We start from the raw sequence: 22142 nt of genomic DNA, 5'->3' as shown, positions 1-22142 counted from the left end.
TATTTGCAAACATGGTAAGGATGGCTGCACTGATACAGGATGTGATTATGAGCTGAGGGATCTGCTCCTGCAATCTGCACCAAGTGAGACACTCTTGGCACTGACCTCTGCAGAGAGGTACAGCAAATCTGGTTTAATCTGTGCTGTTGCAACTCTCATATTCTGAATATCAGAAGACCCTATCCATGACTGTAGCCAAGATTTTCTCTGTGCTTGATTAATTTCTGTATTTGACCTTCCTCCTACATCTACTCTGCTATTCTAGTTTGGCACCAAGAACCTGGTGAGATTCCCACTCCACTCATTTTTCTGTATGCCCCTGCCAGTCCATCAGGGATCATTTGGCATATTCGGATATCCCATGTCCTGCATCACCCACGTGGGACAATCTGGCTGCACCCATGGTCATGCTTCCAGCTTGCTGCATGTCCAAAACAAAATCTAAGTGAGTGTACAACTTAACTTATTAGAGCAGCTTGAAAGAGGGTAGGGGCTTCATGGAGTTAAATAGAAGTCAACAGAAATATATGTGACTTTTGAAAATATGTGAATATATGTGAATCACATGCTTACCTGGTCATTGCTAACACATCCAATCCTATCTTGTAAAGAAATGTATCATAGCTTGGTGGCTCTTCTGAGGTAGTTTATATTTCCCAGAACACTTTCCAGTGTACTGTGAAGCACTTACAAAAGCTGAGGTTCTTGAGAAGGTGCCTGAACTGCTTGTCTCATCATTTAAAGGGGAAATGGCCAAGTACTTGCCAAAATTCCAGTGCACACTCACTCCACTGTCATCTTCCTCCAACAGAGAAAATGCCTGAGAAGCAAGAACTCAAATTATTTAAGCAAACCTAGACATTCCAAAAGAGCAGTCTTTTTTAGTAGCCATTTAGCAGTTCACATGGAAACACCTGAGATCCATATGCCTTTTAACTGCAGGTGTTTTTTACATGAAGAAACAAAACACATTTCTCAGAACCACATTGAACTTGAAGCGTGCTTTTATTTTAAAAATAAGTTGAAATTGTTGAAATGAGCCAAAAATAGTATACAGTTCTGTGACGTGTAAATATTAAGTATGGAAATAAACAACAACCTGCAGTAAAGGCTAAAAGGCATCATAGCAAATATCCAGATATTCCATAAAAGGTAGTAGCTAAGACAAGAGATGAAATGAACAAAAATATTAGAGGGCTGCCTTTAATAATTTACATTAAAATATTTTTAAATTAAACTCACCTGAGCATATTCAATTTGCCTTTTATCCCCCCCACCATGACTGTTGGTGAGGCAAGTCCATTTTCTGCTCTATAAAAGACTCAGTAGCCTTTCATCCTCATTAACTTCAGCTCATCCTGAAGGCTTCCTTTCTTCTCATCGTCCCTTGCACAAAATTCCCAGCCTATTCCTTATGGGAATTTCCCAGAGGTTTCCCTGGGGAAACAGTTTAGGGAAAGTTGCAGCAGAAATTTGGAGACAGCAGTTCAAGAGAGTGGCAGAAATACCAAAGTCTAGGAAAGTCAGTTTGTTGTGGATCAAAGCTGTGGCAATGTGACCCCAGTAAGTTTGGAACAAACATTCCAGGAGTCTCTGGATAGTGTGAAAAGAGATTTCTGTGAAGCAGCAGCATCTTTGTGGAACCCTTTTCTTCGGGTTCTACTTCCAGGGACATGACTAGCAGTGTGTTTGTTGAAAGACTGAAGTTTCAGAAATGAAGCCATTGATAATCCATCAATTGATGACAGGGAGTTTCTATCCCAATTTTCCTTCCAGGGACTGTTCCCTTCCCCTCCCCTGTGCAGGCAGCAGGTCAGGCTTTGATAACGTTGATGTTCCTTGCCCCAGGTCACAGGGCCAGAAGAAAATGCTGGTTTTGACCAAGGCAGAAGGCAGGACCACATTGCTGGAGATACAGGGTCTGCCTCTAAAAACATGAGCTGAAACTGGGCCTGAAACTGCAGGTGCAGATGACACAGCTCCAGAGTTCTTTGTGATGGCAATGTCTTCTTCAAGGCTTTTTTGATTATTCTTTCCCATGCTTGATAACAATCTTGCTGTGGCTGGAAGAGCTATTTCCTCTAGAGGCTGCTGCATTTCAGTAGGCTGAGACACAATGGTTTAACTACTTAGCATACAGCTTTTCTTTTTTCTTTTTTTTTTTTTTTTTTTTTTTATTTAGAGCTTTCCAAATTCTAGGGAGACGTGGTTATTTTTATTGTTCTCATTTTACAGGTGGGGAAACCAGGAAACATGCTGCTTGACAGCTAATGCACCTTATCGGTCTGTGTCAGAATCATAAGTGGCCCAGAGCATAAATGCAGATACTTGCAGAGCCCCAGGTGACAGGTGATAACTTCTGCAACCACTATATATGCTCACATCTGATCAGATGTCTTTATCCTCAGTTGCTACATGCTTCTTTTGTCTGATAAAACCATAATGCTTGCCTACAGTAGCACATTAGTTAGTTATAACAAATCTCAGTTTAGAAAAATCAACAGAGCTGTTTGGGAGATGTGATATTTACAGGTTGGGGCACAATTTAAAGACAACTGGAGGAAGAAGTGGGGTTTTTTTTGAGGGGGAGGGAGAGAGGAAGGCCCTGATAATTTGCTATTTGCTTTTTCCTTTCCAAATTTTACAGTCACAAAACCTCTAGGCTTGATTTGATATGTTTGCTTTGTGGAATTACCAGAATACATTCAATTAAGAAGCTTGCAGTTGTCAGGAGATGGTATTTCTACATAGGCCAAGGTTGTTGGTAGCACTCAATAGCAGAAACGCTTGGAAGCCTTTGGGGTAGTACCCAGCCAGGCATAAAAAAATAGACACTATGTAAGATGAAACTTACCTTATACAACAAATTCTAAGACTATGTAACTGTTTCCTTTATCTTTATTAGGGTTTATTCTACGCTGAGCTCTGCAAAGCTTGCAGGTGGTGCAGCCTGCTTTTGTTTCTGCTGGTATTCAGATGCTCTGCCATCCTCAATTGCTCTCAGGAAATCAAAATAAGAGAGCTTGCTGTCATGAATGCTGATTCCTAAGCTAAGGGAAAAACACAGAATGAGATATCAATGATTTTAAATCATTATCTCATGTTGTCTGAACTGATTAATTATTATGATGCATTATTTGTACTGCAGCAGCACTTCAGGATATGCTTGTGGTGTCAGTGTATAAATCTTGTTAGTTCCAGCCCAAGATTTTTATCAGGTCTAAGATACCCATCCTGTCATTTAAATTCAACCACAGTCTCAGATGCAGATCCAGGCCAATCTCCAGATGCTCAGACCTACTTTAGCCTGGGTCCAAGAGCAAAACCTTCCTGTCCATCAGCAATAACCCCTTGCTTTTTAAGCACAGCACAGTGTTTGCATCCCCATTTACTGATGGGCTCACCATCCCTTCTGTGGCTGGAGGCCATGCAGTCTCCCAGCTTTGTCTGTGGAATTCTCTTTCACATCACAGTGCAAACACAATCTCGCAGACTCTGTCGAGGAATGGATGTTCTTGGTGCTAAGTGCTGCCACTGGCCCTTGCCTGGCAGCTTTACAAAAACACCTGTGACTCACAGGTACTCAAGTGCTGCTTAACCCTCCCAAATGTTGTGGTCACTCTGAGGTGAAGCAGCAGAAGCACAGACAGCCTTGGAAGCTGCTGCCAGACCTGCACTATGATATCCAGCACCTTTCTTTGGTTGGTTTTGTGGATGTAGCAACACAGATCTATCCTCATGATTTCTCTACCACATGGAAGTTACCAAACTTTATTGCATACAACCCCTCTGCCTATGGTTATGACCGAGGGCTTCACTTCTTTTTCAACCTGCACTTCACTTAGCATGGCTTGGCTGGCCACTAGAGAATTATTTAACACATTCTTGGCAGGGCTCAGCATCACTGTCTCAGGCACGAGCCCTGCCCTCTTTGGGGTGCCCAGTGAGCTGCACAGAGGGCTGGTGCATTTGGCCCTGCTGCTGGTGCCTTGTGCTGGGAATGTCCAGCAAGGGTTTTCTCCTGTTCACTTGTGGCCAGCCCAGAACTGGGAGCTAATCCCATACCTGAGAGCCCATCCCGTAACTGGGATCCCATCCCATACCTGGGATCCCATCCCATACCTGGGAACCCATCCCATACCTGGGATCCCATCCCATACCTGGGAGCCCATCCCATACCTGGGAGCCCATCCCATAGGCTCTGCAGGCTGCACTCAGAGCTTCCCAAATTTCTGTCTGTCACCTGGAACATCTGCTGGATCAGAGGCACTGAGGAATTCCATGTTCTGTCACACTGGAAATGGAGTGGGACACAGAGCTGAGTGCAGATAGCTCCAGGTAACAACACTGAATATATTTTTGCATCAGATAATCAGCAAGGGGAATTGTGAGATCTTGCATATGATTTGGGAATGGGATTTTTTTTTTTTTTTTTTTTGCAGAGGACTTTGTTACCAAACTAAATTAATTTTTATTTGCATATTTTATTACAGAAGGATTGGAATTCAGGCAAGCTTCACTTATACATAAAATATGTGACTATAAAAGTTATTTAGCATGAAAAATTAAGACAAGATGAATAGCACTGACCACTGCATGAAAAGCTACTTTCAGTGTCCCGTGACTTGTGGTTTCTTAATGAAAAGGACCTGATATATTTTAAACAAGGATTCCAAACAAGCCCAGTGAGCTTGTAGAGCTCATCACCACAATGGATACAGGAGCAGGGGCTTGCTCTGCCCTCATTTTCCCTGTATTAAACCATTGCTGCCAGACTGTGGAATTTCCTGCCCTTAAAAGATCACCAGAGAGTCTCCAGAATACAATTTACAGCAGGCATGTTTGATACAGATCAACTGGCTACCACTGAACTATTCCTTGTTCCAGACTGACGTTAGAGTTACCATCTTTGGAGGGGTTTATAAGAGATTTTAATAATTTTATAGCAAATTATCATAACTATGGGTTCTTCAGACACATGTGTGAGGCAGACAATTCCTATGCTGCAGGCGAAAGCCCGCACTCTTTTCTTTTCAGTCTTGCACTCAGCTTTTTTGTTAAAATTATGGTCATGGCAAGTCCTAGAGAGCCAAGATTTGACAGAGGAGATGGCCCCACCATACAACCCCGATTTTCTTGTTTAAAAAACACACTTTTATCATCTGTTTCCACAGTAAATCACCAGGGACCAATGCCTCAGCTACCAATCACCAGAATATCCAGTTACAAGAATGTCTAATTAATGGGGAGAGCCAGTAAAACAAAGAGGAAGCTTTATAAAACAGGCTGGAAAAGAAATTAACTATAGACCCCATATCTGCTAGTAAGAAAAAAAAAAAAAAACATTCAAGAGCCCTGATTTTGCATCTTGCAGCTGCACAGCACTCCCACATACTACCCGTGTCAAGCTGGCTCCAATATTGGAGACAGTGTGTGGAAAAGGAAATAATCAACACCATTTCAGTGGAGAAATAAATTGCCAAGTGGGCATTAAAATTTTAGTAATAAAACTAAATGCATATGCTAATCTACTCTGTATTATTTAGAAAAGACTATTTTGGATCAAGAAAGGAATAATCTGCACAAAATTACAATGAATGGAGGTGTTTATCATCAAGAGGTCTTTGAGAAAGAAACAAGCAGCAGATTCCTATTAAGGTTTCAATTCATAAAAAGTTGATCACCCAATTAAAGGTGAACTGTGAAAAGACTTTGTTAATTTTATTTCAAAAATGAGTCTGGTGTGGCAGGCACTGGAGAACAAAACCCAGTGCTGCCAGGCATGTGACCTCTGGGGGCTGGCTTGGTGCAGAGAACTGCAGTACTCAATGTTGGAGCAGTTCTTTGTGTTCTTCAGCTTCTACAATAGAGATTTTTCTTCTTTCTCATATTAATACAGCAAATGAAAAGGATAGCTTGTCATGACAGCAGCCCTTGATTATTTGAAAGCTAATGTTATCTTATAGCCTGATTTAATTGTGTTTCCATTTTGACCCAGATGTTGCACACCCTTGCTCAGTTAAACTTGAAATAAAGCAAGTGAAACAACCTAGCAAACAAATGCACATACTCAAAGAATACTTAAAAAAAAAGTAAAATATCATTTAACTTTTTTTTTGCCTGCAAAATAAATTCATTATGCAAAAATATTTTTCACACATCTGCAGCTTTAAACCTGTGGATATCTCCATTAGCTTTAACAGTGTTTTTCCATTTACTGAACACTCAGGAGAAGCTTATGGGCTTTGGTGGGTGTGAACAAAGAGGTCATAAGGAGATAATCATACAAACCTGTTTAGAAAACTGCTGAAATCATCATCATCAAGATAAGGCTTGAATTCTTGTAATGTCTTGTGCAGGCCACATATTTTCACACAGCCATCTCTATTTTTATCCTTTATGAAAGGCATTATTGAAATCTTGGAAGAAATCCCTGAATTTATCCCTGAAAGTCAGCAGAAGTTTATTTTAGCTCCTTTATCAAATGGGCTAAAAGGATACAAACAAACACACAAAAAAAAGGGTGGAGGGGCAGAGGAAGATTTTGAGCTTTTTTATCTGGGTCTGGTAAGTTCATTCAATTTATTCGAAGACTGCCAAATTGTTCAGCAATAAACTTTAAATCCAATATGCCCTCCATTTAATTTGTACATGGAATTGTGTGGCTTGGGCCTCTTGTTATAAAGAAATGTTACTTGGGAAATGAACTGGTTCCTCTCTCCGTTCAGAACTGCAGATGCAAAACATAGTTCTCTCTTTTAAAGCCTGTCCTGATCAGGACAGACTTTAAAAATGTTTTTTATTACTACAGCCATTAAAATCACAAGGATTTGGCACCATAAGAGTCTGCAATTCTTTAGGCTCCTGAAACTCTGACGCAGCAAGACAACTTCAACAAAACCTGTGGACCTGAGCAAAACCTGGAGCAGAACAAGGCTGATCCATGCCCATGTGCTGGACTTCAGATCAGGACCTTCAGACCTCTCTGAGATATCACTTCTTGCACGTGATTGAATTCAAGCCTCAAAGGCTTGACTTTTTCTTCCCCTTCATTTTGTCCCTTACATTTCACTGACATCAAGGATTTGGATCAAATTTGGAAACTCAAGCAATGTGATTCTCTGCATCTTGACTCAATCAAAAGCCTCTCTGCAATTTGTTCTCAACTGTTTTCCTCTCAGCTTTGCAGAATTGTTGGTTTTCTATTTGTTTTCAAGAAGCTCTAAGTTCAGTCTAGCCTTTACAAGGACAATATATTTTCCTTGCTGAGTTTTTCTCCTAAGAATCCAAACTTTTGTAGTTTGCACAGGAACAAAGAGCAATTTCCCCATCACCCTCAGGGTCCAGGAAACACCATTGTGTAAGGAATCACCCACCTTTAAAAAGTCTGAATTATGATATGACTTAGGTGGGTTGTTAGCAGTTTATTTATTATGTGCTTCAGAACCACTGTACCTTTCGCTGTTATGTGGACTAGCTCTCTCCTTAACCAAGTTTCACTGGCAAGAAACCATTTTTCAACATTTTTCTCAAGTTCAGCTGAAAAGTATGGATTACTTCTCAGCTTCACAGCTTGCTTGAACTGTATTTTAACAGTTTTGGCTCAGCTCACTGGTGTACTCAGAATATCTGGAGACTCCATGAATGCTCTTTAAAGTGCCTTTGGCGAGTAGGTATTTCTCCAACTTTAACTGTATTACCAGGTTGAATAGTTTTACCTAAAAAAAAAAAAACCAAACCCAAACCACCAGAAGTCACACTATTTTTACATTCTGGAAACTGGTCTTTCCTTTGCCTGCAGAGTGGTTTGTCTCAGCTCTGACCATACAGGTGGATCAGCAAATATGTGACATTCCTTACAACCAGAGAGCAGAGCCAGTGCTCTGCTGATTATAGAAATATTCCATATTAGTGAGAGCCAGAGCTTTGCTCTCAGTCTGTGCCCAAGTCCTGGTTTTGACAGGTGTCCTAGAAACACAAGCCACACATTTCCTTTTATTTTCTTTTTTTTTTTTTAAATAATACTGCCTGTAAGCCATCTTTTGAAGACTTTGAGTGTCTTCTAGTACCACTTCATGTAAGGCCAGGGGTTGTTTTATTAATGCTTTTAATTTGGGAATTCATTTCCCACATTTACAGCTCAGTAAGTCCATTTTGTGTCCTAAACCAAAAGCTACTTGCTTTCACAGATTTCCTGTGAAATGAACTCTCAGGTAGCATTCCTGTGCTAAGTGGCCTCTGGAGACCTTTGTTATCCTTGTGGGTGGCATTGTTATAATGACTCGGGCTTGTATTGTTGACAGTTCATCTTTTATGATATTTCTCCTCCCTTACATTTGCATTTTTTGTCTAATCACATTCTCAGATGGTTGTTTCAGATTCCTTACTAGCTTTCTCACTACTCAACATCTCCAGTTTAAGCAGGACAGTTTCTTCAAGTGATTAGCTCTCCCTGTGAAAACTCAAGAATTTAAGCCTAAAGGAAGTTTTTAAAAGCAAAACCTCTTGTCCAATGGTCTAAAAATGCAAGGTGTTAAACACCTGGGCAAACACAAAGAAGCTTGCTTAGATCCAGCAGAACAATCTGGGTTTAAAGTTTTGTAAAAAATTACTGATATTTGTAAAAAGGTACGCAGCCCTTTTACCTCAAAACATCATTTACAGGACAGTGGGTGTCCTGAAGCAGATACTTGGTCCCAAGAACAATCTCAGTCACTTCTCTTCTCATCTTGCTGCTGCTCAATAGCTCATTTTCAAACTTCCCACTGTTACTCCTAAAGAATGCAGCTCCTCCATGAGCTTCTCTCTCACAACCAGAGGGATGCTCCTAGCAGCACACACTGTTGTGAAAATCCAGCTCTCCATTCTGTGTCTCCTTTCTCTCTGACACTAAAGATTTCTCAGTGATGAGCTCCTGTGTTTATGGATCTTTCTTCAACTCAATGCTTTAACCAGGTCCAGGGATAGGCATATTAAAAAAAACCAAACACTACCCTTTCTGCCTATAAATTTAAACTGCTCTGTTTATCTTTTCCAAATTAAGATCATTCAATCCTTTGATACATATCAGATTCTTACTAGACACCCTCAGTTTCAATAGTCTTTCCTCTACATTGAGGGATTCCTCGGTCAGATATTTTGCAGTGTGATTGGAGGTAGCAGTGACTGAGCACCAGTTTTAAATTTAAAGGTTGTTTATTCTTAGTCTGCAGCTCACTTTTGAGGCTTTTACACAGTATTTCTTTGTGATATTTTGTTGTATTGAATGTTTGTGCACCATGACATAGATCTGGGGATATGGAAGGTATTCTCTTTTGTCTCTGCTTTTTCAGCTGCAAGGTCCTGCAAAATAACTGTATTTCCTATAGTTGCTGCAGAGTTTTTAAACTCTTAAACATAATGTGAATCTATAAATTTTCACATATATCACTTTGGCTATTTGCAGATAGCTCTGAGAATCTTTAATTTTTTCTTGTTTCCTTTTCTGACAGACAGCATGTCCTTCTCCCCTTCCAGTATTCCCATATTGTCCCTTACAACTGTCCTAGCTTGACTAAACAGATTTTTCTAGCATACTTTTTTTTTATTATTCTACTTTTCTGGGATCTTTTCTGTATCTTTGGATCTTTGATTTGATCCTTTAAAATGGAATCTCTGAAATGTCATAGCTACTTGACTGATCTGTTATTTTAAGAAAAGCCCAAAATTCTTCAAAGGATTCCTCCCTCTGAATTCTTATATGAAACCTGTGCCTTTCAAAAGTTCAAGTTTCCTTGTGAGTGCAATATTCCTTCAACTTACTTTCTGTAACTGCATGGATTGCCCTCTCACCCTGGCTTGGTTTCATGCCATTGAAAACTTTGATAGCTCCTACTCCTGCAATATTCCAGAAAATAATTGTGAGCTTCCTTATGATTAATCTGGGCACTGGATATAAGTTCCAAGGCATGATGTGAGGCTTTTCAAGGAAACTGCAATAATGCCCGTGTGATTTAGAGGCTCTAAAAGCTCCTAAAGAGCTCTCACTTTTCCTCTCACTTTCAAATCTCTCTTTTTTCTGATTAATTCCTTCCTCTCTTTCACATCCTGCTCATGATACCATGTGGCACTGGGCTTACACTCCCAGCAAGACTCGTGTTGGGAAGAGTATGGAAAAGCTCTGCAATCAGGGTTCACTGCAATGCCTTCCTGCTGGCTTTGCCCTCCCCATCTCCATGTTCCTAATTACTGACTAACCAGCTCCAACTCAGCCTCCTCCTAGATACCCAACCCCAGAGATCCAACATCTGCTAATTACATCTCTAAATTTCAACTTTTATTATGTCAGAAGCCTGCAGACTTTCTCAGCAGAGAAACAAATGTAAAATCTCCTGTCAGAGGTGGGTTTGCTTTTTTAGAGCTGACGAGCTGCTGTTTAAATCCCACAGCTTTACAGCAATGGGGCAGTGGTGGAGGAAGATGGGGACTGTGGCCCAGCAAGAGACCTGGAGAGCCACACCAAGCAAGCAGGACATCAACCTAAAAGCCACAGCCAGGACAATTTGTGATTTCAGCCAGACACTGATCTCTGCCAGCCCCAAAGTCTGTTCAGCACAGCCTCTTCCTTCTTGCAGGAATGGGCTTTGAAAGGCTGATATGGTTCATGTTGGACCCTCATTGCAGAAAATTCAGCAACCCTTTTTCAACTATATTTACTTTCAGTGCCACTCTTCATCACTGCTGTCACCTTCCACTTAAATCTTCACAGAATAGTCCCAATGAGAGTAGAGGCTGAGATTTTGAGATTCATATTTTTGGAAAATTGAAGCATTCAACATTTTTTGGTCTAATAAAAGATTTCCAGGTGGTAATTATTCCACTCACAGCAATAAATATCTACATGAGGAAAATGAGGATTAAAACCATAGATCAAGCTGCAGTGCCAAAAAAATAATATTTTCTTGCAAATGTTTTGTATTTTTTTCTTGAAGAGCTGCAGAGCCACTGCATACTGTTCAATGTCTGTTTCTAATTTGGGCAATTTGTTCCAAAAGCAAAAGGAAAAAAAAAAAAAAGTGCAAGGCAGTATGTTTTGAATTGTAAGATGCCCAGAGCTTTTGTCTGCATCACAGTGTGCAATCACAGGGCCCTGAAACTGCTCCAAAGCTGGGAGGGTGAGGTTCACAGCCCTTGCAGGAAGGCAGGGGAAGGACACAGGATAGAGGCAGCCACTGGGCAGGGAAAAACACCAGGGCTTGGGCAAGGAAGGGGGAGTGGGTGCTGCTGAAGTGGGTTCTGCAAACAGCAAATCCACACTGCAGGCAGAGATCTCCTCCCAGTGCAAATGGGGAAGGTGAAAGGGATCAGTTTCCCAGCACACTGAGAAGGAAGTGTGGGCTGAGGTCCACGTTCAGCACCCTGGCTGGGTTTTGCAGCCCCTCCATCGGTTTTGCTGACAGAGAGCCGATCTCCTGACACCCACCCTAGAGCCAGAGGGGTGGTCCCCACCTCTGCTGCTCACAGCTCAGCTTCTGAGGGGCTTCTGCAGCAGGAGGCTGACACTGGGCTGGACTCCTGCCTTCACAGCCTCCACACACATGGGTGTTTTCATCCCCTGTACAATGGCTCAAGCTCTAGAGTCATTTATGGCTTTCCACGGCCTTACATGAAATCTGAGAAGTTCAGAGGTCTGGATTCAACTTCTCTTGCACATCAGATATCCAGGAGAGAAAAGCAGACAGGCACTGCTAGCACAGGACTGCTGCCACTATCCAGGAGGTGGGTGAGGAAGTGTGGGAGGCAAAAAGGGAACATTCAGCAAAACTGGAAGGTGGTGATAATCAATAACAAGACTTACTTTTGCAGACCATGAGTGATTAAGCAGTGAACTCATTCCCAGACAAAGCTGCAGATGACAAATTTCAAAATATTAAAATCAAAACTGGGTATCCTATATATAAAAATCAAGAAAAGCACAGCCTAATAAATAATTAGAATGCGATTTTGGAAAGGGTTATGTAAGTCCCTTCTGCAAACTGTCAGCACTCAGGATGAGGGAGTCCCCAGTGCAGGGGTCAGAATATTCCACATCCATCTATTAGAACACTGCTCAACCTCAGCCAGGAGCATCTGGCTCCAGCTGCTAGCACATAACTGCATCCAGGTCTATGTGCCCCAGTCTCCAATTTCTGTTTCTCCAAATAAAGGCTAAGCAATGTGGAACTGTGATATTGTTGCAGTTCTGACCATGGTTGTTGTTACAATAGGTTGACAAGAGTAAATAACTCTGAAGGATGCAGACCTGCCAGCATCACACATCACAACTATTTCATTTTTACCTGGCATGTCTTCTCCAGTGATTTAATTACTCTCCAGCTGCTTCACGAGGAGTATTTGCCTCTTGGAGCCATACTGTATAATTTCTGCTTGCAGCACACAGCATTTTCCTGACTTGCAGAGCTTCTTCTTATTTATAGCATTGGAGGCAGGGCTGCCTTGTACTTGGCATTGCACTAACAGGAAAGAAATAGGAGGTTCCTGACCAGAAGAGCTCTTCATCCAAGTCAGAGTAGAGATAACAGGCTGGTACAAAAAAATGGAGAGGAAAAGCCCAGTATGAGGCAGTTTCACATCAAATACAATAATAAACAATGCCTGCAACACAGCAGCTTCCTTGCCATCTCTGCTTTATATTATACAATTCTTTACAGGTGGAACTCTTGTTGATACCTGCGGGTGTCATAAGTGCAGTTTATGCCAGAGAGCTGCAATGCAGGTGGGAGAGACATGATGCTGGAAAAAAATAAAGGGGGCAGTTTTGCTCTTATTCTTTCAGGCTATTTGGGATACTGAGAAACAGAATTTTAAAAATAAGGGAAAAAAGGCAAAAACCTTCATTTTCAGGCTTCTGTCTCTCTTTTGTGGGGCAGTTGTGAGCTGATTTCCCAAGCTGCCTCTTTATCTGCAAGACAAGGCTGCTCTTCTCTGTTTATGAGTGTGTCAACTTTACCAACAATGTCATCGGGAGTTATCATTCTTATAAACAACAATTTATTAGTTTCTAGAACTTCCAGACCTTTCCCAAGCACAAAAGAAAGAAAATCTATGCTCCTGGGGATATATTTTTACATGGATTTTGCTCCTGAGGGTTTATACTACTAAATAATAAATTAAAAATATAATGCATTTCAGGAGAAGAGTGAAAGCACAAGCAAAAAACATAAAAATCATCCAGGTGGTGTTTATCCACAGAGAGATGAAGTTTTTACAGCACTGTGGTGGGGCAGAGGATTCTCCTGCTGCCTCAGTCTGCTGGCAGGTGCAGGGATCTTACAGGAGCAGGAGCAGCAGGCTGATCACTGCTGACTCACTGGGGCAAGCATGGATCCCCGAACACCACTGCAAGCAGAATATAATTTTGTCATTTGTCTGTCAAATGCTCTTCTCAGGAGCAGTGACCTCTTAACTGTGAGTGTTGATTTTGTTTCAGACAGACTCGGACACAAGGTGCTTGTTCCTGTCAACGTGGAGCCTGGGTCCATCCTTGTCAAGGCTGGTTTTGCTGCACCCCAGAGCCATTTCCCAGCAGTTTAAGGAGCTGCTGGAGGTATGTGAAGCCCAGTGTGATTGTCACCCATCCCTCATCCAAGGGACAGGGAGTGAGATGGGACCCCAGTGTCCTACAAACCCACCCAGTCCAGCTGCAAGGAAAGCCCCTGGTGAGCATAACCAGGTCCGGCCAAGGTTGTCTGAAGCAGTCTGGTGGGGAGAGAGCTGCCCATGCTCTTCTCCTTCAGTTTGAGCTGATAGCAGTGTTGGGACTGGAACCACGAGCTGATACCAACCAACAGGCCAGAGAGTGGCCAGGCACAGGGCACACCTGGCACATCTCTGCCAGTGAACCTTCTCAGCCACCCAAAGGGAGCGGCTGCCTCCGAAGTGCCCAGGAGGAGCTGTCCTTGAGGCATTCTTGCTCCCAAGGGGGGACAGAAGTTCTCACAAGTGAAAGGTGTGGCAGTCCAGCAGCAGTCTGGGAATGCCTCTGGATGTTCTGCTTTGCCAGTAGAGATGCTCCCAGTGTGTGGGAAAATACACGACCCATGGAGAGTATCAGTGAAAGAACAGTGCACACAAGCTAGGCTCATCTCCAGCAAATCAAGGGAATAACACCATGGATAAGCTTGGTCCAGCACCTTCCAAGAATCTTTTTCAGAACCTTTTCTTTTTCAGTAACATTGTGTTTGCATTGCTCACCGTGTCATCTTGACAAACTAAACACAAACACTGAGAGTTAAATGCTAAGTTAGTCTGACTTAAATCAGACTTACTTAGTCTGATTTGTCATTTCTTTTACATGCTGAGTCCTATTTCCTGCTGTTCCTGCTGCTCTTTCAGCTTTGAATGCTTCTTTTGTTTATTATTCTAATAATAAACAAAATTAACGCTTGTAAATATGCATGGCTGTCATCCGTGATGTGACAGAGGCTGAGCCTGTGTCAGTGGATGGAAACTCTATCCCCAGTTTCTTAATAATTTTTGGTGAGTTAGTTATCCTTTTTCATCTGTATCATACCTTGAAAAAGAAATGCTCTTTTTAAATATTTATGTGTTCCCCATAGAAAGGCATTACAGATGTCCTTAACTGACTTAACAGCTTAGCTCTCACTGACTTCCTTTCCTTACAGAGGTGCCATACCACACTGAAAATGAATGAGTGACTTTGCACGAGGCTCAAAAGATGGGGCTCATGCATTGTAATCACAGAGTCACTTCTAAAAATACTACCCTGAGGAGCAAATGGCTGGGAGTATTCTCCAGCTCTCAGTGCTACAGTCTTTCAGAGTCTGGTTTGAGATGCAGGTCTCCAAAAAATCCATTCTCAAGCGTCTCAGAGTGGCCACACAAGATGCTCAGAGTTGAAATCATCCTTCAGAAATATAGGTTTAGCTTCATAAACACTTTTCATTTTTACTTAGGTATAAATCCTTCCATAGGCTGTTTTCTCTGGAGTTTCTCTCCCAGTCAGTGCTCTGATGCATGGCAATGCCTAATTTAGCTTCAGATTCACTCTAATTCCTTTATTCAGGTTACAGACCTATCAGGCACGCAAGAGATTTTAGCTGTTCTCTAAAAGGAGTGGCTGATGGGAGTGAAGTTATGCAGCAGATAACTGCGTGAGAAGGACACTCTTCAACGTGCCATAGGAATAAGGAATAAGAATGGGAAGTAAAATCTAATGGAGTAGAAAATAGTTCATAAATGAATCAATGCTAAGAAAAATCAATATAGTTAATGCAGTTTGTAACCAAAATGCAATACACTGAGATGCTATATATTAGAGTGATTACTTTTCAAAATAGACCTGTAATGAAGGTAGCTTTTTCTATAATGTCACATACAGCTGACATCTATCCCACTGCAAGCATAGTTTATAGAGCAACTCCTCTTTGGTCAGGGCAGACAAGCTCTCCCCCACTTCAAAACATATTTACTTGTCTATAAAAATATTTCATGATATTTCTTGAAATCTTTACACAGCATGAAACTGCCTTGCTTTCTTTTGTTAAGTATTTGGTAGGTGGCATTTTTCTTTTGACTGTGTTGGTTTTATTTAGGTTGGAAGTATTGCAAGTAAATGTAGTGCTCTGAAAAGAAGACTTTGTGCCTTCGTCCAGGTGTGCAATGTGGACTGTCCCCAGATCTCCTGGATGGAAGCTGTGTTTGCAGTTCCCACCTGACCTGAGACAGCTGGAATTGACTTTAACCCAGCACACACTGAGCTGGGCATTTGTATGTATAAGAAGAACTGCTGGAAATGAAGTTAATGTAACCAGTGACCTACAGTCCCATCTGAGAAGAAAATGCATGTTCAATTAAAGGGATCAGAAATACTGAAGCCAAGAGGAAGTTCCATTGAATTCATTAGAAACTGATGGATCTAAGTGAACTTAGTATGATAAGACAGCCTCCTGTAACACAGTGTCGTGTACTGAGGTCACAATCGTAACAAAGTAAAAGATTTCTTGTGCAGAGTAAGCTATTGTCATTCACTGCATTACCAAAGGCTCTGTAATCCTATAAAAGATGCATTATTGCAAGACCTAATCATTTAGAGTTGTTATACCTTGCCCAAAGCTGCTTCAATCCTTCCAGGGTGATTGGAATGCCAAATGGGAACGAGAACTTCTTCAAGTCCCTCGGCTGTATAATGCCATTTCCTTCATTGTCAAACCTTGAAAATTCTGGAATGCAAAAGAAGTCATCACTAACAAGAACCAACAAGTTTGACAAAATGTCTGAGCTCTCTACGAGCTGAATAAATAATGGGAATAGAGAAAGAAATAGGAAATAATAGAATAATAGAATATTTTGTGTTGGAAGGGACTTACAAGAGCCATCTAGTCCAATCCCCTGCAATGAGCAGGGACACCTTTGACTAGATCAGGTAATGGGCTGAAAAATGACAGACCTGCAGAATTAATCTCCAATTCATTCCATATCTAATACAAATTAGATTTTGCTCTAGCTTTGAGTTGGTTGCTTGAGTTTGTTGGTGATTTTACCAGTCACTTTGTAAACTTAGATTATCAGTACTACTGTTTAATGTACAGAGTTAGTGAAAAAATAATATTAATTTTTTTTCTTCTGCTGACCAAATATTTCAACTATTGAAATATATTTCTTGTTGACCAAATATTTCAACTATTTGAGAACTTTAAAAAGATGGGAATATTTTATAGGATAGATTTATGAGTATTTTTTGCATGGTGTAAGCATGATCCTCAATGGCTTTTTGTGCTGGAAAGCACTGAGTGTCAGCAGAGCAGAAAGCTGTGTTTGTGTACAGCCTCAGTGGTCAGGCCTCAGGTGTAGCCCATTACCCCTCTTTACAACAGAAACGTTGAAAAAAATTAACACTAGAACACGAAGAAAGTTTTAGAAATAACCATAATAGCATCTACTACGTAATGAACGTTGCAAAAATTGCATATTATTCAGACAGTGGATTTCTTTTTAATTACAGAGTAATTTTTTATCATTAATGAGCTATTTTGCACGGGTCTCTTTGAATATTTATAGAATCTGAAGATCAACATTGCATGATGTTCTGAAATCTATTAGTGCTGCTTATTTATTTAAAGAAAACATTCTTCTTACCCTTACCAGGTCATACCATCTGGTTCTTGCTTTGATAACAAGATAGTAATGAGCGTGATCACAAGCTAGCTCTGCATCCGTTATCATCTGTTTTTTTCACAGAGAAGAAAAAAAAAAAAAAACAACTAAGTATGTTTTACGTTAGTGGGAGCTTTAATCTCCACAAGTTTCCTTCCCTTTTGTTGTTCTTCATGTTGTTAGTGGTTTTGTTTTCTAATTTCTGAGATACACATTAAAGATTGTTACTTCACATCTGTGTAAACTTAATTCTTTAAATATTGCCTTATTTCCCTGGCTGCAGGTTAGCGAAGATTTTTTAAATTTTATAATTCCCTATTTATTTTCAAATCAATGCTGTTCAGTTCTCCCTCAAACTCAAGAGCCAGCATGGATAATATATACACATAGAAGGAAATGTTAATTATCTCAGAAACAATTATATCCTGGAGTGACTCCAGGAAGATTATCCTTGATTTACATCAATTACATAGACCAAAACTATCTCTGTGAGTCACCAAGACATGGCTAGAAATGGGAAGAAAGGCAAAAAACATTTGCAAATTCAGCCATCATTGCAAGTGCCTAAATTTTGGGAGCTGGCGGTTCTGATTGAGCACACAGAACAATACAGGAGACTCAGGTTGTTACACTGCACACAAATCTGACTAAATCCATGTGCTGCACAAGCACTGCCACACCTGAGAAGCACTGCTTGAGAGGAGAGTCCATAAACATAAACAATTGACCCATAAAATAGTCTGAAAACTTAACGGTGAAAATGCAAGTGCTCTTCAGGTTTCCATCACTGTGTGTTCTTTGTTAAACTTCTGAATCAGCAAAAATATTTGAAATGGGGAAGTTCTGGAGCTAAAGTCAAAATATTTCAATTTCTAGCTAAGTATAAACTGAAACAGAAATGACATAACAGTAATGAGTAATCTTATATTCCAACTGGTAGGAAGATTCAGTTTTCATTTGGAAGGTTCAGGTGGGATAACAGGAAAATTTTTTTCACTGAAAGGGTGGTTGAGCATTGGAACAGGCTTCCCAGGGAAGTGATGGACTCATTGTGCCTTGAAGTGTTCAAAAAATGAGCAAATGTAGTAGCACTGTGATATGGTTTAGCTGCCATGGTGGTGCTGGGCCAGAGGTTGGATTCAATGATTTTGGTTTTTTTGTGGACATCAGTTTCCTTTCTTTTTTAGACTGATGTCTTTGATTCACTCAGTTGTCCTATTCACCAAAAAAAAAAAAAAAAAACCAAACCAAGCAGATAAATATTACTACCATTAGAGCCAACAGTAAAGCAGAAAGAGAAATAAAAACTGGGAAATAAGCCTATGTGTATATATCACATCATCACTGCCACAGTGGAGAGGAGTTGCTGATCAGGAGCTTTCCAATCCTGTTATATCGTATCATTATTTTTATGATAATGATATTATTTTCATAGCTAAACAGAGTTCCACACTGAGCTTTTAGAATTAATATTTTATGGGCTAAATTTTGTTTATCACAGAATTTAAGCTCAAAGTTTAAAATTCCAGACATTTTAAGCAGTACTGCTTTTCACAGGAAAGGACGATGTGACTCTATCCTCCACCCACTCCATGGAGCCTCTGCACATCTCCCCTCATCTTGTCTGCTTCTGGTGCTCTGCTCAAAACTCTGGAGTATGAGGCTTCACTGTTCTGCAATGCTCTGGCAGAACAGAGTATTGTTCAGAACACAGTATTATTCATGCCAGAACTCACAGACAGGTCATACCCTGCCTTCACTTCCCTCCAAAAGGACAGCTGATTCCCAAACCATGTTCCCAGCCTCAAGGTACAGCAAAGCTGTCCGGTTTGGAGGCTCACTTCAGCTCAGACACCAGTTTGTATGTTTGACCTCACAGATTGAAACAGCCACCAGGGGTAGTTCTGGCATTTTAATCCAGATTCAAAGGACTCAGTGTCTAACTGAATGCAGCCATAAACCACTGAGAACTTGGTAGAGTTCCCCACTTAAGCTTGATAAAGATGTATTTTAATACCACATCTTCATATATACCCACTACGAGTGTTCACACTGTATTTTCATTTCTGTAAACACAGCAGGTTACCGTAGGTGCTGTGCAACTTTTTCTTGCTTACCTGTGAGATGACAAGAGCCAAGGCAGTACTTCCTTAGCTGCCTGGGTATGAAACAGTCGACAGAATTCTTGCTAATGTAACGTGGAGGTCAGGTTCCTTCTCAACAAACCCAGTGGGTACAGGAATTCCTCAAGGCAACCAAAAAGCTGTTTAGGATTTGCTGATACTGTCACTGTTGCTGTCTGCTTCACAGAAGGCAGAATAGGTGTCCTAACAAGGAATATTTAATTAAATATATTAAACTAAATATATTTAACTGGTCTACTGCATATTTGTTAAACAGAAATAACAAAGGTTTGCTCTTGCCTTGTATTGGCAACAGGCGAGTGTTTTAATGCAGTTTAAGAAGGCAAAGCATCTGCAGCTTTGCCTTACAGAAAATAATAACCAAACGTAGAAAAGCTGGAAAATCAACTCTTGATTAAGATCACCATCTTGCGAATTTTGGGGACTAAGAACACCTTCTTGAAGGACCTTTCTCATGAATAGATGGGCTGTTCCATGAATGAGTAGTGCAGAGATACTCTTTGCTAATTGCAGAATACTTAATAGCTATGCTCACAAAAGGATGGGAAAAAATAACCCTGATCGTATTTTCCTGGCAGAGACTGCAGAGAAAACAATTAGGAATAAAAAAAGCCTTGAAAACTGAATGTATTTGAACTGGAAGTTTCTGAGAACACAGAAGCCTTGAAATCCTATAAAATTTTTCGAGCCGCTTTCCCAACAGCTCCTCCAAACCAAGTTTTAAAACAAATGTTTGGATCAAAATAGCTACCACCTTCACTGCCAAAAGCGAACCAAAGCTCGATGTATTTACCCCATAGACATCCATCAGCATATCATTAAGGTGATTGAAATATTCCTCAGCAGTCATGCAGTGATATTTAGCATCATTTGCTCTGTGGTTTGGGCTGTTACATAATGTAGCTCCCGGCCCATTCAATCTCCCATCTGCAAGAATGAAATTGAAGCGTAGCAAATATTGAAAGTATATTACAGATAAATAGCACAGTAATAAAGCATAAACAAACCAAGAAATTCTGCAATTGAATTCTTTACAGCACAGCTTGACAAAGTCCAGCAGCTGCCTGCAGCATTAGAGGTGTCCACCCAATTCGCTGTAATGGCCTCAGCTGCTGTAATTTCCCCAGCAGAAGATGAAGAAGGAAATCTCAAGCTGAAGAAAGCCCTGCTGCAGTCTGAACCAATGTGAGCTGTGTCAGGAGATTTGCCCTCAAAACCCTTTGGCTTAACAGAGCATCACCCCTGAAACTCTCCTGCCTGATGTTTTGGCAAGGATAAGTCCCACACTAACAGCTTTGCACTGTCACAAGTTTATTTTCCCACAGCCACTTTCCCAGCAGGGCACTCATGTATTTCCAGTCCTGAAGGACTAAGGTTCTTTTTTGGCCATAGAAAATCTATTTTGGTGACTGACTGAGATCTGATCCCTTCTGCTCATTGTGTAGTGGTACTCTAGGAGCCTGTTCTGCTTTGCTTCTATGGGGAAAAAGAGAAAAAGCATCTTGTGCAACCTCTTGAGCATTTTAGGAGTCTTCTGCAATATATGAGTCACAAAGAGGAGTGAAGAAATCCATGACAGATTTTAAACTGGGAAAAACTTGCAAAGAAAAATATACACACTGACATTTCACTACACCCTACTCCTGATTGTGATAAAAAAACCACTAAGATAATGGTCTTTCATATAGGAATGTTTCATTTCTTTTAAAAAGATTTCCATACGCTGGCATACAGAGCATGTACAACTGCTCAAAAAAAAAAAAAAAATTACTAAATAGTTTTCACTGCATCATTTTAACTTCTCCTAATTTTACCCTTTAAACCCTGCTCTCCCCTACAGACTTGCACTAGCCTTTCTTTTTTTTTTTAATTTGAGTTTCTATTGAAATATAGTCAAGAACATTTGCACTTATGTTATCTTCCTACTAGAGATTGTAAGAAGAAGATCAGGTTTCTTTTTCTGTAAGTACAGACCACCCTCTACCCCAGTGAATCACAAATCATAGAAAAAGAAAAAAAAAGTTAGGAGGATTTTTTCCTTTGCCTTCTGGTTTCTGAGACTTACTTTATATTAAATGTGGGTCACACTTCCTTTTACAACTATGTGATATAGTAACATATGGAAAGAAAAGCTGTGACTCTCATAATTGGCAAAAGCTTTAAATACAGACAAAACACTGTTGATCCTTGATTTAAATCAAAGAGCTGGCACATTCATTTTCCCTGAGGTCAACCTGTTTCAAGAATCTTTTATTGTGCTCCTGGATGTAAAGGTGCACATATTTTGGTGGATACCTGATTAACTGGCCGCATTCACAAACTATATTCACAAACTTCTAAACTTCCAGGCCTGAACGAGGAAAAACCTGAATATTATGTCAGCCACCCACAAGTCAGCTCTTCCTCTTGTCTTACTCCTAAAAGAGAAATAATGACAGCAGAATATAGTAGTAACAGCATGAAAAAAGTAAATGCAGCCTCTGAGAAAAAAAAATTACAGAGGCACAATACAGAAGCTAAAACAGGCCTTGAAACCAATGGCAAAAGTGTCTTCAGCGGCACCAGAATTTTAAAATTAAAATTAAACCACAAAATTAAACCTGAAACATAAACTTAAAAATAAATGAGGAATGGATAATTACTTACTAACTCTAGTCTACACTGAGGCTTCCACCCCAAGCAATTGGCTCAGACTATGAATTTCGTCTTTAAGGGCTGAAAATGAAAGCCCTTGACTGCAGTGCCTTGAAATACTTGGGATGACTGATGGGGTAAGGCAAGCAGCTGAGATTTAAAAAAATGTGCTCCCAAACTATGAATACACTCTTATTCATTCTTTAGGAA

The 22142-nt window shown here is 40.5% G+C and overlaps 1 long non-coding RNA gene across 1 annotated transcript; it reads right to left on the bottom strand.

Moving 5' to 3' along the window:
- Positions 1–2189: 2189 nt before the first annotated feature.
- Positions 2190–17483, bottom strand: LOC140682242 (uncharacterized). The gene is made up of 7 exons (XR_012053657.1): positions 17137–17483; positions 16103–16220; positions 12318–12561; positions 11837–11884; positions 6292–6445; positions 4180–4294; positions 2190–3050 (listed from the first exon to the last, which is right to left on the bottom strand). It is a non-coding gene; the product is annotated as an uncharacterized lncRNA (long non-coding RNA).
- Between the last annotated feature and the right edge of the window lie 4659 nt (positions 17484–22142).

The sequence above is a fragment of the Taeniopygia guttata genome, chromosome 1A, assembly GCF_048771995.1.
Source record: "Taeniopygia guttata chromosome 1A, bTaeGut7.mat, whole genome shotgun sequence".
NCBI classification, from domain to species: Eukaryota; Metazoa; Chordata; class Aves; order Passeriformes; family Estrildidae; genus Taeniopygia; species Taeniopygia guttata.
Note: the sequence above shows the minus strand (reverse complement) of the source record. Positions and strands in the feature narration are given on the sequence as shown.